The sequence below is a fragment of the Microtus oregoni genome, unplaced genomic scaffold (assembly GCF_018167655.1).
Source record: "Microtus oregoni isolate MIOR12 unplaced genomic scaffold, Mior012 000021F_ref0000039, whole genome shotgun sequence".
Lineage (NCBI taxonomy): Eukaryota > Metazoa > Chordata > Mammalia > Rodentia > Cricetidae > Microtus > Microtus oregoni.
In genome coordinates, this window is record NW_024543080.1 from 34,293,836 (window position 1) to 34,314,250 (window position 20,415).

Sequence of the window (20,415 nt, forward strand, 5' to 3'; positions counted from 1 at the left end):
AAGTGATGTATTATAGTCTCATAACCTTAATTATCATTTTCAATATTCTTCCATCTTTTATCTCTATGACTCCCTTCTTCACATGCCAACTCTATTTTTCTGTTTATAGTTTTCTATTCATTTGAAGTGAAAGGGTTAAATAACTTTTTAAATATAACAAAAATATATCTAAGAAAAGGTGTTTAAATTTTTTATAAAGTAACCTATGTCTTGCCACTCTAATCCATGACACCATATTATAGACTTTTATTGATATTTTCAAGTTTTTCTAAGAAATGGGTATAATTTGAAAAAGAGAAAAAAATGGAGAAACTTTAAAGAAAGTTTAAAATAGATCAAAATGTTGTAGATAAGGTTAACATTCATTGAATCAAGCAAGTAGCCCAACTAATAATCAAACAAATGTGTCAATTTATTTCTGAATTTATAAAGGAGAAACCAGTCAGTAAATTCTACCAAATATCTCAAATAGTGAATGAATGGAGGAATATATTCTCAAAAGAACTAATTGCTGTGTTTGCACAGGGAAGGATCACTCACTGCCTTAAGACAGTGTGGCAGGGTAGTAATAAAGACAATGTTTATAAAAGGATGGTTTCTGGTCCATCTATATCAGTATCACATGGTACCTGGGAAAACTCAAATTCTCAGACCTCTCAGTAATTATGCTGGATCAAAAATGAGGGCTGTAGACTGCATTATCTTTAATAAGCCCCACAGGTAAATCTGAAATATTCTATATAACCCAGCTTTCCTTGAGATTTAGCTGCAGTTTCACCTTAAATAAAGCATGTATGTTATATATATTAAATCCTGTTGATATTCAAGTTCATAAAATGGCATTTTAATTCAAATAAAGGGGTAATGGGAAATGTAAAATATTCCAGTCTTTTCTCCAGGGGAGTAATTAACTCTCTCTCTCTCTCTCTCTCTCTCTCTCTCTCTCTCTCTCCTTCCCCTCCTTTCCTGTCTGATGAGTGTTTAGCTATCATTGCTGCAATATTAACAGAACCATGTTCTATTAATCTGGAACCTACTGAGTTTCTTGAGAAAAGTTCTGTCTAGTAAATATGTCATCAATAGTTAAAAAAATATTGTTTACCTGACATAAAATTAAACTTCAAATTTATAAAATTCTAACTCAGTTTTGATTTGAATATGAAATATCTCTTTAGACTGATACATGGAATGCTTGACAGTCACCTGGAAGAATGATTTTGGCCAATGCTAAAAAATTCAGGTAGGCCGGGCGGTGGTGGCACACGCCTTTAATCCCAGCACTCGGGAGGCAGAGGCAGGCGGATCTCTGTGAGTTCGAGGCCAGCCTGGTCTACAAGAGCTAGTGCCAGGACAGGCTCCAAAGCTACAGAGAAACCCTGTCTCGAAAAAACAAACAAACAAAAAAAATCAGGTAGTTGAATAAATCAATAGCTGGGGGTGTGCTTTTCAAGGATATGCCTATTGTTAGTTAATTCCTTCTTGCTCCCTTTTGACTCCACCCTGTTTACTTCCTGTCATCAGATGAGTAATGTATGACACAAGCTACCACTGAGATGATGTTGTGTTTTAGCAAATGGCCAAGATTAGAAGAATAAAGGAAAATATTGTACAATCACTGAAAGAATAAGTCAAAATACTTTTTTTCCTGGTTGATTTGGCATTTATTCTGTTATAATGATGAGATGTTAAACAAATACAAAATATTAGGAAAAGGAGTGGGGTCATTTTGTACGTGAAATGAGTAGTTCAGAAACGACTGTTAGAGTAGCCTTAGAAAGCACAAGGGAAATGTTAAATTTGATCCCTTTTGAAGCTCTGTGAGAAAAGTGTTTACACATAAAGACTACATTCATAGGTTTCAGACTGAAATTAAAATTTGGTTGGACGTTGGAAAAGAAAACATTCGTAGTATATTTATTTACATTTTGGCAGTGTCCTGAGTCTCAGAGTCATTCTATATTTAAATGGAATGCACTAATTAATTTGATGGAATAACTTCCTAAATAGCATAGCATTCAGGTTGTGTCACGTTTAAGACTGAAACTATTTAAAAAGATGTAGTCTGGTCAGAAAGGAGCACATTTATTTATTCAGAGAGAAGGAGGCTGAAGATGCTATATAGATGACAGCTGTGGGGAAAAAAATCTAGAAATGTTCACAGCTATGTCAGGAAATGTACCTTGAGGGCATATCAGAGAAATCTAGAAACTGTCTATCACAGGCTCTAAGGTATAAAGTGTAAACGACATTAAAAGAAATCACATTAAAAAGTGTTCCAGGAATATGTGCATTTTGAATGCTATCGAGAAAAGTGTTTTCCAATACTCATATACCTCAATACTTAAAGACTATTATAACCACGATGTCTGAGAGCTTAGATACCATTGGGCTGGAATGAACTGGGCATAATACACTTGAAGTTACCCAGATGAAGAGGTACAGGTGACCTGAAGAGAAAGGGAGACACATTTCCTCTAGGGAGGAACTCCCATTCAGGTTATCCACCCTCAAGCGGTCAACCCTGAAAACCTGTATATATACAGCTAAAAGACTTGATAGTTTATATTATCACCTTTATACATATGTATGAAAATGTCTTTATATATCACAATAATAATGAAAGACAGGATCAAGAGTGCTGGAAGGAGTTACAGTGGTATTCAGTGGGGGGAGTGAGAAGTGGAACTGAGTTAAGTGGAATGGTCATGTAATGAAGTTCACAAAAAAGATATTAAATCAGGGAGTGTGAGGGATGGCATGCATGGAAGTTTTCACAAATGTTTCAATGAAAAGCCTTGAGAATGTGCTTAAAAGTTCACATGCACTGCAGATGGCCCATGAGAGGTTAATTTGGAAGAGGTTAAATTGGGAAGCTGTTTGAGACCTGTGTGTATATGTATATATGCAAGTACATATAGCCATTAATACATACTATGATTTTATCTCTTTTATTTTCTTTTTACTTATCACTGATAAATGTTCCGGTTAGAAGAAGTGTCATGTTGCAAGGCCAGAATATCAGAAAGCAAAACAACCATTATGTTGACTGAGGTTTCTGTCCTGAAGTCATTCAGTCCCAAAGAAATACACAGTGCTTATATTAATTGTAAACTGGTTGGCCTATTAATTAAGGCTTCTTATGAACTCTTAGCTTATATCAGCCCACAATCTTGTCATATTGTCTGTGTTAGCCACGTGGCTTGGTACCTTTTTCCTACGAAGCAGTTACATCTTGCTTGCTCTGTGTCTGGCTTCCTCTGTGTCTGGGTAATGACTGCAGGCTGAGTCCTCTTCCCAGAATTCTCCTGTTCTCATTGCCCCACCTATACTTCCTGCCTGGCTACTGGCCAATCAGCATTTATTAAACAGGTACAAAAAAAAACCCAAATCTTTAGAGGGTAAATCTATTGTCCCAAAGCACTGTTATCAACTTTTAAACCTAAGTCATTATGTCATAATTGTCAATGAAAAATCCCATACGGATTCTGGATGCTACTCCCAAGGTTAATGGTTCATCTCAGCAGCAGCCTACAGATGATTGTGAAGACAAGATGACACTTGAGAGATGAAGATTCTCAAGCCTCAGAAGGACAACCACCACTGAAGCAACATATGGAAGCATCTGCAGCATGTTCAAGAGAATCAGACACACGAACGCAACAACTAAAGACAGTACTTCAATCTCCAATACTAACTGAAACTATACCATAGAGACACGAAAAAAGATAGAGTAAGAGAAATAAAAAGTGACACACGAGTGTTGAAATGGCGCAGCAATCATCTAGACTTTCTGCAATCACTGCAAGTGAGAACACAGTAACCAATCACCAGTCCCAAGAGGGTATAGACTATAAGTTTGAACACCTCTGTGGTGACTCTGCCTTGAGGTTACTTTGTTCCTTACAACTGTCACAATAACCCTGGACACTATGATCAGCGGTTTTATCCTTTCCATATGTTCATTACATCAAGAAATTTTAGATAAATATGTAAACCAATTTTACATTTGGAATATATTCATTAGTAGAGAGAATTTAGAGTCCTGCTCAAGGGGACTTTCATACAGATAATTAAAGGTTGAAAGAAACAGGTAAATCATTATTATTAGACTAATTCTTTGGTGTTAGAAGGAGGATATTTTATGACCGAATAAGTCACTGAATACATTTAATTTTAACGACATATTTAAAAAGTGTAAATGTTTTAATTAGCATATTTTAATGAATGTTTGAAAATAGATTTCTTAGGGTTTCAATAGATGACAGCTGCTAGGACATTGGTCCTTGAAATACAATGCTTCCAAGAGAATTTTTTGAAGTACTGCAGGTTTCGTGTAGTACTCATCTACAAATGGTAAATCCTATAAATCTATTTAGGATGCAGTTAAGAATTATAGCAGCTTAGGAAAACAGCAATAGTAGATTATTCTCTATGGTTCATGACCTCATCAGCTGCAGGCAGTTGTTCTGTGCTGGACATGATTGCCTTACTAATCAGCAGGTCTGAAGTCTAGGTAGAAGCCTGTTGCTTATAGAGATTATTTGATTTCATGTGTTGTTCATACTTTTATTCTCAATTCTGTTAAAATATTTGCCTTAGTATGTTTGTATTTATTTTAAATAAAATTTAGCAAGGTATAAATAATAAATTATATCAGGCTGTTTGATAGATAATTTTGTAATAATATAAAATATATCCCCAAGTCTCAGATTATTAGAAAACCAAAAAAATCTGGCACATTTTAATAAAACAATTTTTCTCTTTCATAGTTTATTTTAATTACTTAGAAGATATTTATGAACTTGATTATACTTTACATATGATCTGGATATATTTATACACATCAAGGCAAACTGTCAAGTATATGAATTTCTTCTCCAAAGTGTTTTAATTATTTGAAAAAATACATCTTCTAGATGCAACACAATTTATATTGCTTAAATATGTAGCCTAAATAACGACATTACAAAAGTCTGGTATTCATCGTTACTTATTGGTGCAATTTTACATCAAATATCTCGATCAACAGAAATATTATATATTATATACCTTTCAAATATAACCCTTAAAAACATTAACATATGATCTCAAAAGCCAGATATTAGTATTTGTCACCTTTGTACTTCAGACATTATTTTCCTGACCATGGTAATTACTCCAAATTTGCTCTGTTCAATATGCTATTCTGAATAGTGACACTAACCTGGACATATTTGGGAAGAGGGAAATCTCAGTTAAAAAATTAAATTCACCAGTTTTTCTTGTGGATATACCTGTGGGACAGTTGCTTGATTGCTTTATTGATGTAAAATACCCAGATTTCTTTGGCAGGTCAAATCCCTGCACATGAATTCACATAAGAAATGGAGACAGAAGAAGCAAACCAGAAAACAATAACCCTTTCCATACTCTGCTTAAGTACCTGCCTCCAGGTTCCTGCTTTGAATGTCTGCTTTGAATTATTGCTCTTATTTACCAGATTGATGAACAATGATAGCTATATGTAAGTCAAATAAGTCTTTTCTTCCACAAATTGGTACTGGTTGGCAATTCATCACAGAAACAGACACCAAACAAAATGTGGCCATTGGACTTTAATTTTTTATAGTTCCATTTTTCGGTCTTCAAGACTTTCCACAGAACAACTTCATAATAAAAAGGTTTACTCAATTTCTTGTCTTAACATGTGCTTCTGGCAACTTTTTCTAAGATAGTGAATTAAAAAAAAAAACAAAAAAAAAAAAACACCTGTATCCTTAGGAGATGGATGAGATACTTCAGAAACACAGCACATCTAATTGATTTTTGTCTACTGTAATATGCTTTATTTACTTCAATTTAAGCATGATGAAAACAATTCAAATGACTGCACCAATTTCTTCTAATTAAATTTGTATCTGATGAATCATTTTTTCATTTGAAAAACATCAACTTCATTACCAGAAGATATAATCTAATTCATTTAGACTATAGTCGTGAATTGTGGCAAGGACTTAACAGATACTCGTATGTGGTTTAGAATCTAGAGATACTTCAATCAGCACAGGAAAAAGTTATGGTAACAATAAAAATACAATTGTAAATAATGAACATACAAAATAATGTTAATCACATCATGGCTATTTTCCATTTTCACCAAGATCTGTAGCAACCCATATGTCCTGACAAGTGTCATCTAAGCACGTATTTTTTTTTTTTCACAGATGAACACCAAGGAAGTAGAATTAAAGGTGGAAAGTGTAAACTCCACTCACAGGCAGTCTTTGTTCTTCAGTCTTCCACTGACTCTCTGAGGAATTCTAAGATGCACCATTATTTGAGAATTGCTATGTAGCAAATGTCTATTATAGCAAATCGCTTTATCATGGTTACATTTATGTGCTGCCCACTGGACTTGCTCCTACATCTTCTGCCGTTTTAATCTAAAATATTTGTAATTTTAACTATTTCTTAGATATCCCAAATTGTCACACATATGAAGACACATTGATTATAGCTCAGATAAATTTCCATCTATTTCCCTTTCCATTTTGCCTCACTAAATTAAAAAGACTAATGCAGGATCAGAGAGTTGGTTAAGTTTCAGAAGAAGGCGACTCAATTTCCAGAATCCATATAGAACCTCCCTACCTAATTTCAAGTGGATCTGTTCCCATTTTCTTGCCTCATGGACACCTTGTATACACACGGTGCACAGATATAAGTGCAGGTTAAACATCAGTGCACATAAAATAAAAATAAATTATTTTAAAAAGGCTTTTTTAATTTTAAATTTAGTGTTAAATTAAAAAATAAGCCATAAGCACCATTAAATATTTTTGTTGCAAATATAAGATGGTATTGGAAATTTTGTATATTTTGATTAACTGTAGATGCAGGCATTGTGGTGATACAACACACATAAGGTATTCATGCATACTTATGGATGATAAATCAATTATCATGACATGATCACAAAGCGGAACAAACATATTGACACAGATGCATTGATGACTATATCCCCAATACAGCCTGAGGTTGGATTTGAAACAGAATGTATCGCTTTTTACTATACCATTGAAGAATTTAGACATGGTTTTGGATGTCTACAATGTGTCACTATTTAAGACATAAGAGAAATAACATTCAGTGCTATGAAAGTGTCAGACTACATGCAATCACTTCTTAAGAGGCCCCACCTTCTTAAAAAATCTTCTGAACATGAACGTTCATGAAAATTAGACTCTGAAGTGACAGCCTCGGGTGATTTAGGAAATAAGCATAACATTTATAGGCACCACTTCAGCGAGTGTTGAAAATGACAAAAATTGTCTTTGCTATCAGCAGTAGTGTCAGAGGAATTGCTGCCACCTCTTCTGCTGTACAAAACTCAGGGGAATGACATTATGCTTGTCAAGCACTCTGCTTTTCATGTGCAAGATTTCCTTAACTGTTTGGGAAAATATGTTTTGCAGCTTTTCTATACTCTCAAATCACTTGTAAATATGCACATTTTAATGTTCCTGTCAACAAATTTAAAGGAGAAAGAACTATACCTAGCCATACTTTTCCTCAAGAAGTAATTTTCTTAATAATAAACCACTGTATTCATTACACAATATAACAATCATATATCCTTTAAACTAAGTGATTTTTTTAAGAATTTGAAATGCATTAAGTTAGTTTGGATTTAGTGAATTGTGGTAACTAAAATTATGTTCACATTATATGCCAATATTTTAGGGTGTTATAACTAGCGATGGAAAAAAAAAGACAAAATAGGAAAGAGTCCTATAAATAAGAATGCATTTCTGTGACAGAGTTATAGATGTTAAAAATATCTATCATGTATTAATATAATGGTAAACAATGTTTTTACAGTGTATGATTTATCATCATTATTACATTTTACATATGTGGTAATATTTTATATATTTTTAATTTAATATAGTTAAGTAAGCTAAGTACAGAAGATTTTATTTTCTACTTTATTATGCATGTATTGTTTTTCCAAAATGTTAAAAATATTGTTCTAAGTTCCTCTACTTTTATTGTCCTAGAAGAAAACAAATACACTTCTGACATGATGTTTCATATTTTATTCCACTAATTCTATAAACCTTTGTTTATGACATAAGTTTAAGTAAGCCTAAGTATTTAGAAAGCAGTTTGTGAAAGTTATTTAAATGAAAAAGACCAAATACCTTCTTACCTTTTTTAGTACTTACATTGCTCTCTATAACTTCACAAAACCTGCAGGGTCCTTAATGTAGCACTGAAGTATTACCCTCATTTCAACAGGGAAAATAGCAGTTCTCCAAAACTCATAAACATGCTTTCATTTCAACAGGATTATCTCTTAAAGGCTTCTACAATTTAATAAATAAATTCATAAATATTTTATCGGTGTAATGCATTTTACCAAGATGTTCAATATTGCTTACTATAATAGTTATCAAAAACATAAAAAATATTATAGTGAATAGAGCTTGTAAACCAAAAGTAGAACATAAAAATAAGGTAAAAGTGTAATGGCTGGATTCTTCATGGTCAGTAAAATTCTGTTGAGGGCTTTCTATTTATTTAACTGTAGGCTAGATGCAGAATATGAAAAGAAAATTATGGCACATTCATAGAATGCTGTGTCTTTACATGTTTATAAGATACTTTGTGGGGAAAGCAACAGCAAACTTAAAAGGTTTTGAAAGAAAATAGAAGAAGTTGTCTCCCTCAGCCAATCTCTTCTCTATTCCTTTATACCTGTATGTCCACCCACAACACATTATTTTTATTTTATTTTAAATTTCATTTATTAAAAGCCGGGCGGTGGTGGCGCACGCCTTTAATCCCAGCACTCGGGAGGCAGAGGCAGGTGGATCTCTGGGTATTTGAGGCCAGCCGGGTCTACAAGAGCTAGTTCCGGGACGGGCACCAAAGCTACAGAGAAACCCTGTCTCGAAAAACCAAAAAAAAAAAAAAAAAAATTTCATTTATTTTACATCCCAGTTTCAGTTCCTCTCTTTCTTCTTCTCCCATTGCCTCTCCCTGCCCGTTCTCTCTATACCCCTTCAATCCACTCCTCTTCTGTTTCTGTTCAGAAAGGGCTATGCTTCTCAACACCTTATTTTAAATAACATATTGAAGAATAACTTAGTTGTAAGTGCAGTTATTGTATTGCTAAAATATATTTTTATTTTTATAAAAATAATGACAAAAATCAGTTTATTTAGGTAATTACAATAAATGATAAAGTATTAAGGTATTATCTGTTGGCAGGTTTGACTGGTTCATATTTAACATTGGGTGTTTTTCAATGAATTTGATGAAATTCAAATTGTCCTAAAGGTTAGATTATAATTTAAGTTAAGATTATGATTTAAAAAGACCAAAATGCTTCAAGACTATTCTATGAAAATAATCATGTGTACCAGATGCTTTCAAGTAAGTCAAGAGAGTAAGAGATTCACTAAACACAAAGGTATACTCTTGCACGCATTATCAGCTACAAAATAATGGAAAAGGCATGTTTGTTAAATAGCATAATCAATAAATAATAAAAATAAAAAGGAAAATTATATACTTTTAACATCAGAGATGACCAGGTGTCAAAGTTCTTTTATGTTCTTTTATGTACCACAAATGAGCCCACACATTCTAATTGTTTGTGGCAATACAAAAAACAAGAAAGAAGAAAGAAAGAAAGAAAGAAAGAAAGACAAGAGAGATGAAGTAGATGGAGAAAGTGGAGGTATCATTCTTAGTGTATCTTGTAGATTATTCCTAATTTTGTGAGCCTCTAAGATTATAATTAATTACATGAACTGAACAAGGAAGACGCAAAAATAATAGACATGACAAAGTGGACAAGGAAAGGCCAGGAGCCCCAACCATAAAAAAACAACTAAAGACAAATAAAATCTCTGACTGTGGGAGAAATAGTTGTACCTAGGGAAGAATACAAGAATATGCTATCCAGTATGAAGTGATCCACCATGAAAACATACATGAAAGTAACAATATGTAGATTGAGCAGGTTATATTTTAGAATGTATAATAATGTTTCAAAATATTAGATGTGTCATTTGTTGTTTATTTCTTGCATCCTCAAATTTTTTGGAGGTTAAAATTAGAAAGAACCTTATATATGTATCATCTCAATAACTTTTCGGCTTCATTTTCTTTTTTTTTTTTCACATGGTTCACTGAGAAGTTCATAAAAGGTATTTTAATCATATACACTTTTCACAATCTAGACCATCTCCTATATTGACATCACTCTTCTATAACAGATCATTTTTTTATTTTTTATTCCACTAAGATTAATTTTTGCTGATTAATACACTTTGAGGTGTAGCCATCCATAAATGTATGATAAACATACCACGAGTTACACCACAAAGAAATATAACTCTTTATTCCAGAAATTATTGGCTGCCATAAATTTTGATAGTACCTCACCTTTTAGTGAGGGTTATCTATACCTCTCGTCTCCATGCTGATGTTTTTTCCACATAAAGTTTGCCTGGACCCTGCTCATGCTGTCGCAGCTATGAACTTAAATGTGTAACTACACAGTTGTGTCTTGAAAACTGTTTTCTTACAGTTTTCCACCTCTGGCTTCCTTTTTCTATTATTCATCCATCTATACTCCATTCCAATTTTGTCTTTTATTTTTAAAGTTCTTATTAAGATGAATATGTGTGTTTATATTTTTCTGCTGCCAAAATTGTTAATTAACTATGTAGAGCTTTTATACTAATTCCTTCACGCACTCAGCCTTTTTCTAGTGTTCACATTAGCAATTAAAACAATTCTATTCTTCATTTTCTCTTTCAGCCACTAATTTGGGGCATTTTATTGTTGTGCCCATTGATTTATGTACATAGACAGAATAATCTTCTCTAATAAATTTTTAAAAATGAAATAGGTTATCATAAACATAAAGGGGAACAACCAATTTTCTTCTTAAAATTTGTATATTAAGAAATAGAACAACAAGAAAAAAGATATGCTTTCTCCCTTTATGTTTAACAAGATGCTAACATCTTAGTTAATACACAGTACCGAATTACATGTAAGAGCAACGGGGTTCAATGGCAAAGGAAGAAGAGCAGAAATATTAGGATAGGAGAAGGATGATGGAGGGTAATAAAAGTGAAAGCAGAGGATGACATAGAGGGAGAGAGAGAAGTAAAGGAAGAAGCAAGGGGAGAGAAAAAAGGTATATGGAGATACAACCCACCAATGGAAATATATAATGAAAATGTAGATTACAATGAAATGAGATTCATGTTGTCAAAACCTACACAATTTCAGCAATGACAAGTATAAACTGAACAATTTCTGTATCTGGTCTTTCACTAGACGGCAAGTTCACAAATAATGACATGGAGACTTCTTACTTAGTATAAGACCTTGACGTTAGCCAAGTCTTGTTCCCAGCCAGCTCTTATAACTTAACGTAACCTGTTTATATTTATCTTTATGTTTATATTTATATTTATGTTTATTACTTCTGCCATGTGGCTCAATATGTCTTCTCAGAATCTTATGTTCGATATGCTCTGCATCTTGTTATTATATCCACTGCCTTTCAGATACCCCCCCACCCCAGTTCCTGTCCCGCTTATCTTCTCCTGACTAGCTATTGGTCATTCGGCTCTTTAATAAACCAATCAGAAGGTGTCTTGGCAGAGGCACATCCTTACACTGTACAAAAAGATTATCCCACAACAATTTTTTAGCTCAAGCATGACAGGACTGTTGTTTATAAACAGCTTACTTCAGGTCTCTTACCATAAAGACTCCAAATTATTTATTGCAAAGCTCTACAGAGTTGCTTAGCAGGTGATTCCATTCCAGGAACAGAGTTTGCAGTCACTGATTGATCACTGACACTAAGGATATAGTCTTTTTTTCCCCAGAATATTTTTCTTTTTTTAATTTTTTTTCCATTCAAAAATTTACACTTTCTCCCCTCCTCTCTTTCCTCTCCCTCTCCCCCACTCATATTCCTCTCTCCCCCTTCCTCCTTAAGAGAGAGCAGGGAACCCTGCCCTGTGGGAAGTCCAAGACCCTAGGAAGCTTTGCAAAATAGACTAGGGTTGCAAAAAGTCAGTACATGCAGTAGAAACAAGTCCCAGAGCCTTTATCAATGGTTTCTCAGTCACCCCCCATTGTCAGGCACATTCAGAGTCCACTTTGATTGCATGCCCATTCAGTCCCAGTCCAGCTGTTTTGATGAGCTCCCATTAAGGCACACTGTCTCAGTTGGTGGACCAACCCCTCGCGGTCCTGACTTCCTTGCTCATATTCTCCCTCCTTCTGCTCCTCATTTGGACCTTGGGAGCTCATGCTCAGATGAGGGTCTCTGTCTCTATCTCCATCCGTCCCCGGCCGAAGATTAAATGGTGATATTCGAGATAATCATCAGTGTGATAGTGGGGCAAGGCCAGTTCAGGCACCCTCTGCTTTGCTGCACAAGGACCTAGCTGTGGACATCCCCATGGACACCTGGGTTCCCCTCTAGAGCCAAGTCTCTTGCTAACCCTAAAATGGTTTCCTTAATGTAGCTATCTTCTTCCCTGCTCCCAAATCTGCCCTTCCTCCATCTCCACCCTCCCATTCCCTCAAGCTCTCTTCAGTCTTTCCTTTCTCCCTTCTCTCCCCCCCTCTCCCCTTCTCCCACCCCCACCTCGACACCCACCCCCATGCTCCCAACTTTTGCCCAGCAATCTCATTTGCTTCCAATATCCAGGAGGATCTCTATATGTTTTTCTTTGGGTTCACCTTGTTATTTGGCTTCTCTAGGCTTATGAACTATAGACTTAATGTCCTTTGTTTATGGCTAGAGTCCACTAATGAGTGACTACATACCACATTCATCATTTTGGGTCTGGGTTATCTCATTCAGGATAGTGTTTTCTATTTCCATCCATTTGCATGCAAAATTCAAAACATCATTATTTTTTACCACTGAGTAATGTGTATACTCTAATGTGTATGTATTCCACACTTTCTTTATTCATTCTTCCATTGAGGGGCATATAGGTGGTTTCCCATTTCTGGCTATTACAAATAATGCTGCTAGGAACATAGTTGAACAAATGCTTTTGTAGTATGATTGGGCATCTCTTGGGTATATTCCCAAGAGTGGTATTGCTGCATCCTGAGTTAGATTGATTCTCAATTTCCTGAGAAACAGCCACACTGATTTCCAAGGCGGTTGCACAAGTTTGCATTCCCACCAGTAATGGATTAGTGTTCCTTTTACACCACACCCTCTCCAGCATAAGCAAACATTGGTATTTTAGCTATTCTGAAAGGTGTAAGATGGTATCTCAAAGTTGCTTTGATTTTCATTTCCCTGATCACAAAGAAGGTTGAGCATGACTTAAGTGTCTTTTGGCTATTTGAACTTCTTCTGATGAGAATTCTCTTTTCAGTTCAGTACCCCATTTTTTAATTGGGTGATTTAGAGTTTTTATGTCCAGTTTCTTGAGTTCTTTATATATTTTTGGAGATCAGACCTTTGTTTGGGATTGGTAAAGATCTTCTTCCATTCAGTAGGTTGCCTTTTTGTCTTAATGACAATGTCCTTTGCTTTACAGAAGCTTCTCAGTTTCAGGAGGTCCCATTTATTCACTGTTGCTCTTGTTGTCTGTGCTACTGGGGTTATACGTAGGAGGTGGTCTCCTGTGCTCATGTGTTCCACTCTACTTCCTAGTTTCTCTTCTATCAGCTTCAGTGTGGTCGGATTTATATTGAAGTCTTTACATTTTTTTTAAAAGAAGTAAAAGAACTGCAGAAAAGAAAAACAATTTAAGCTATGTGTATAATATTTGTCCAAATAGACTCTCAGATAGTTGTTAGGGCAGAATTACAAGTCATATCTTAGTTGACAACTGTTTCAAAAGTCAGAGAGAAACACAGATAAACCACTTATATGGAGATGGTATATTCAATAGCTTGATTATAATGAATCCTTGGTGTAGTATTCAATATACACTATTAGAGCATGTCTGTATTATCATTATGGTGTGCTCTAAATTTTATCCTTTACATTTAAGGAAAAGTCAACTCCTTAGTTTACAGAAAAAGTTAAACTGCGATCAGATTTTCCTTTTGAAATCATTAGTATTGTGATAGGAAGAGGAAAATCTTAACAGAACAAGTTAAAGGCAGTCTATCCAGTGGGAAGACACATAGGCATATTATAAAAAGAGTAGATAAATGATATTCTTGTCTTTAGAGGACTATTTGTATTTTTATATTTGATGGATTACAGATAATTTTCTGTTTTATCAGTGGATAGTTACACCTTAATGGTAATGCAAAAGGAAATTGATAGAGGACACCTATGTATGCATTTATGTGGTCATTTAGAAGAAAAAATAAGAAAGGTCTGGGATGTCTGAAAATAGCAACAGTTATTCTGCATAGCACTAGACTTTATGAGACATGCTGTCTTAAGGGATGAAGCCATAAAATGATAGAGAAGAACATAACAGCAGCATTGTATGATGTAGGTGGGTCTTTTTTCATTGGTTAATGAAATGTGTTGCTTTCATTGGTTAATTAATAAAGAAACTGTTTGGCCTGATATGTCAGAACATAGGTGGGTAGAGTAGACAGAATAGAACGCTGGGAAGAAGGGGAGTGAGTCAGTTGCCATGATTCTCCTACCCAAGATGGACGGTGGTTAGAATCTTCCCGGTAAGCCACCACTTTGTGGTGGTACACAGGTTATTAGAAATGAGTTAATCAAGATGTGACAGTTAGCAAATAAGGTCTAGAGCTAATGGGCCAGGTAGTGTTTAAATAAATAAGTGTGTTGTTATTTAGGGTGTAAAGCTAGCCATGCGAGAGCCAGGCGGGACAAAAAACAGGCCTGCCCACAGTTCCTTCAACAATCATACTCATGCTTTCTCATATAAATGCAGTCAGACGCACCCACATACACGAGTGCAAAAATACTACACACACACACAGTATAGTTTGCTTTAAAGCTTAGATGGAGAGTTCCGTGTAAAGTAGAACCTAAATTATATTCATAGCATGGGTTCGTGCTTTTACAATATAACTTATTGTGATGTTTTTAGAGTACATGCTATTGATCATAAATTTTAGTAATACTCTTTCCACTGAATGTAATAGATAATATTCTTGTCGATATTTTAGTCAATGTGAAGAGGAAAAGAGTCATTTGAAAATGAAAGAGGATAAAAGCCCCCAAGGACACAGTACAGTGAATCACCAGTAAATGGATTACATCAGTCCATTAATGGTGGTCCCTATGGATACATGTAGATATTAACTGAGATTGACCCTTAATATATTCTAGTTGTCACTCATATTGCAGAAGAAACAACAGCTCATGATAAGCTAAGGCTTAGTATGGGATTGCCAATTAAGTTTTTCCACCTGGGATTTGTTTCTACTTGCCAACGTATACATTCAGCGTTATAAAAGAGTATGCATGAGCATGAAGGTAACATTAAATATACATCACCATCATCCTTTCCCACCTTTACAGCAAAGAAATTTCCTTTGGCTCAAAACAGATAATGGGCATATATTTAATGAAAAATTCCTTTGAAAATAGAAAATAGGAGTAGAATACTATGTTGAAAACATTTCTCAGCTGAAGCACACAAATTAGAGACTGTATGACCTCTCACATACACATCTTGACGTGTTAGTAGTCTTAAGCAGCACTAAAATTTGTACATTATATGCCTTACTCAACTTAATAATATGTATTACTAAAGATCCTAGAGATGAGTATTAATCTAAACCTACAAAGTCTAAACCACAAACCAGTAGCCATTTTATGGTCAACTGGGCAGAGGGTCTTAAAAACTATGACAGTTTCTGGTATAAGATTAAGTAAAATATTTAATAGATATTCTGCTATTTATCAGTAATCCAGGTAAATACTACCACCTGGGTAATTAGCAGACATCCTGATCAAGGTAAGGGTGGCAACATCCTGGTCTACAAGAGCTAGTTCTAGGACAAGCTCTAAAACTACAGCAAAACCCTGTCTTGAAAAACCAAAAAAAAAAATCCTTTCCTTTTGAGGGAAAGGGTAGCAGACACAGTGACATAACTTAGAGGGATAAGCTTAGTCCCATGACCTCTAAAAGAAATTTAAATAGCTTTATACAAAAGACAATTGAGAAAACACTAACTTTATGCATTGTCTCTTTATGAAGGACTGTGTGGTTATTTGTTTGCTTTCTGGAAAAAAAATGTACAAAAGAATGAGTTACTATTTAATAACCAGGTATGTGTATCCAGAGTATGTTAGGCAAATTATAGCTTGAAAAAATTTTCAGTTGTCCAAGTTAGAGTCTGTTAGTTCATTTGGTGACCTCCCATTAGAACAGGCACACTGCCTCAGTTGGTGGACCAACCCCGCGCAGTCCTGACTTCCTTGCTCATTTTCTTCCTCCTTCTGCTGTTCAACTGGACCGTGGGAGCTCAGTCTGTTGCTCTGATGAGGGTCTCTGTCTTTATCTCCATCTGCTGCCGGACGAAGATTCTATGGTGATATTTGAGATAATCAGTGTGATGTGGGGGCCTATGCTGGAGAGGATGTGGATTAAGGGGAACACTCATCCATTGCTGGTGGGAATGCAAGCATGTGCAACCACTTTGGAAATCAGTGTGGCTGTTTCTCAGGAAATTGGGAATCAACCTACCTCAGTATCCAGCAATACCACTCCTGGGAATAAACCCAAGAGATGCCCAATCATACTACAAAAGCATTTGTTCAACTATGTTCATGGCTGCATTATTTGTAATAGCCAGAACCTGGAAAGTGCAGATATATATGCATTAGAGAACTATTCAGTAGTAAAAAACAATGACATCTTGAATTTTGCATGTAAATGGATGGAAATAGAAAACACTTTACTGAGTGAGATAACCCAGACCCCAAAAGATGAATATGGTATGTACTCACTCATTAGTGGACTCTAGCCATAAACCAAGGACATTAATCCTATAGGTCACAAGCCTAGAGAAGCCAAATAACAAGGTGAACTTAAAGAAAAGCATATATAGATCCTCTTAGAAATTGAAAGCAAACAAGATTGCTTGGCAAAAGTTGAGAGCATGGGGGTGGAGTAGGAATGGGGTGAGATTGGGGAAAGGGGAGAAGCAGGGAGGAAAGGGAGAAGGAAAAGACTGGTGAGAGCTTGAGGGAGTGAGATGGTGGAGATGGAGGAAGGGCAGATGTAGGAGCAGGGAAGAAGATATCTACATTAAAGGAACCATTTTAGGGTTGGCAAGAGACTTGGCTCTAGAGGCAAACCCAAGAGTCCATGGGGATGTCCCCAGATAGGTCCTATGGCAGCAGAGGAGAGGGTGCCTGAACTGTCCTTGACCTTTTCTCTTAAATGTTCTTTTGTTTTGGTGATCACTGTGCTTAAGTGCTTTACTGTTTTATTCTTTTCTTCATTCACATGCCTAAATATCAAGGATATTAGGTTCCTTATAGCATCCCCACGTGAGCATTTTTAAATCATGTCAGCATTTTTTGTATTTTTTGTATTATCCTTTAAATGGCATTCCAATAAATCCACTGAAACATAATACCTTAGTTTAAAATAGTTCCAAACATGTCCTCAGACACTGTTGTTGAACTATCTGCTGATTTTGTTCTAGTCTTACTTCTAAATGATGAAGTGTTTTATTATTATTATTATTATTATTATCATCATCATCATCATCATCATCATCATCATCATCACCATCATGTTTTAAACACCATTTCTGCATCCCAGGCTTCTGTGACAAGTATAATTCTAGAAGGACCCTGAGATTCCTCTCACTTTGTTTGCACACTATACACTTACTAACATCTGTATGAACTCTGCTTATGAATTAGATAGAGTATTCCACCATTTCATTTGTATGACAGATAGATTTTGCAGAAATAAGAAAAACCCAAATGATCTAAATTTCAGTTAGGAAAAAAAGCTGCACTTCATCATCCCCTTTAAAATATTCATACATTTTTGTAGATCTGGAGCTCCTTAAGATATGTCGGGAGCTAAGTAGCAGGGGCCCAAAAGTTAAATATTTCTGACACTTCAAAACAGGTCTAGGTAAAAATTCACAAAAATTTCAGTTCTACGATATACATCAATATTAGCTATTCATTTACAAAGGTCTCTGGATCTCAGATGAGATTTCCACACAAATTTTAGCATATTAAAGCCTTGAAGACAGAAGTCATGGAAAATATTCTAGATTTTATAATATGGAAAACTTATGAGAGAATAAAGTATAGCTGTTTTACTTTGCCAAATTGTAATAATTTCTTATACATTATCAGCAAATTATTCCATCTCCTTATAGCATACCTATTTTACCTCTTTCACTCAACTATGTTTCCATGAGTATCAATATGTCCATGACACCAAAGGATTCAGTGAATGGAACCATGAATCACCTCTTCGACATACTTCTGTTCTACAAAGGCTTCACTAATTACTGAAATCCCAGTAGGAACATGATACTGTTTTGTTATCAAGCTATGTTTGTAGAGACAGTTCTGGCTGTACTCATTTGTCTTTCTAGCAAAGTCTTCTCTCTGAAGGTCAGAGAGCCTATGTGAAATTCTCTCCATTGGTAATAGTGTTGATCCTAATATTTTGTTTGTTTGTTTGTTTTGAAACTGTAAAGTGGGCTGGGTTCTGTTCTGGTATTTAAAATATATTCCTTCTCACTTGAGTATTTATACAGATTAAGTCAAACCTAAATGGACTACCTTTTATATCCCTTCTAAGAACACCATGATCAAATAGCTGGTGTCAGAGGTCTTCATGCACCAGACCACACTCCTGAGTGCTTTGACTTTGCTGTTCATTACGATAACTGTAGCTCACTTGTCCTTTTTAAGTAAGTACTAGCATTTGACCTCAGTCACACTGGTATCTAATTAACTCCACTTCTTTTAAAGATCTGGTTCAGTGGATGTAACTCCCACAGAAATTTACAACCTGCCTAGAATAGCCATTTGGACCTTTAAGAATGTTTGGGCTTCCCTCAACAATTTATTCTTATGGTCTACAATAGGACTTAAATAAAAATAAAATCCACTTTAACATTTCAGTCTACTTATGCTTTAGAGAACTTCAGTAGTATTGTAACAATGTGAAAATATTTCAAAACATTTGGGGTAGGTCAATTTATGTTCTATATTTTATCCAGCCAATAAGATAGATTCTTAGTGACTTTCTAATTCTTTAATATTATTACTATAATATTATATTCAGAATTTCTATTTTTTAGGCTCAAACAAATAAATTTGGTGAATCAATATTTATGTTCCTCCCAATCATTCTCAAAGATACTCTTTAGGCCTATGCCTATTTGTATTAGGAAAACCATTTAGTTATACTATAGCTTAATATAATTTCTCAGAGCTCATTGTTATTTCTCTATTGTAGACCTTTACATGAAGCTAGTTAGAAGTCTAAAGCCACAGAAAAGTACTAAGCGTATGTATTGCCAGAAACATTGTCTTGTAAGACAGTGACATAAGCTTTATCTAACACTGTTGTCTTCTCAGATAAGAGCACAAGAGAACTGATCAATCAGTTCTATGTCTTTTATGAGATTCCGCCTATGTGCTCCTTTCCCATTTTCAGGATTCCTTCCATTCAAAATCAATACTATCACTGTAATAGCAGAGATTCTTCAAGGTCAGAAATTCAATTTTCCTTTTAATACATGATGGAGCTCTGAAGTTGAAATGTTTTTGAGAAATCTCAACTTCAAGTGTTGTGTCTGTGGACAGACACAAAGATGCTCAGCTTGCATATACTTGAATTTGGAAACCTGGCTTTACCACTTACTTCTGTACATTTTTTTTGTACTATAAAGAGAAAAGAAACCATTAGTTTCATTTTTAAACGATTCAGAGAAATACAATGGACACATATGCAAATTCTTTATGTAGTATCTTGCTAAGAGTATATAAGAGGGAACATTTATGCTTTTCAATTTTCACAGGCTCTTTATAACTGAAAAATAGGAATTGATGCTTTAACAAGAATCAGGTTTGTAAATCAATTCCTCGAGCCAACAAACTAATTCACAGAAACACATCTTTAATGTTCTTTTCTTTTAAATCCCTCAGAATCAAAATCTGTAATAGTCAAAACTTTTAATGAAAATAAGTATAATAAAGATATAGGCAAAAACGTATGAGTTTACAGATAAAAATGGATATTTGCATAGATGCAGAATCACAAATATTTATGGAGGGAAATATATATATATATATATGCATATATGGATAATATATGTGGGGGATAGGTAGATAGAGATATATGTGAATATACATGTAGGTATGTGTATGTTTTGTATATATGTATATTCAAACCTACATACAAACATACACATATATACATATATGTA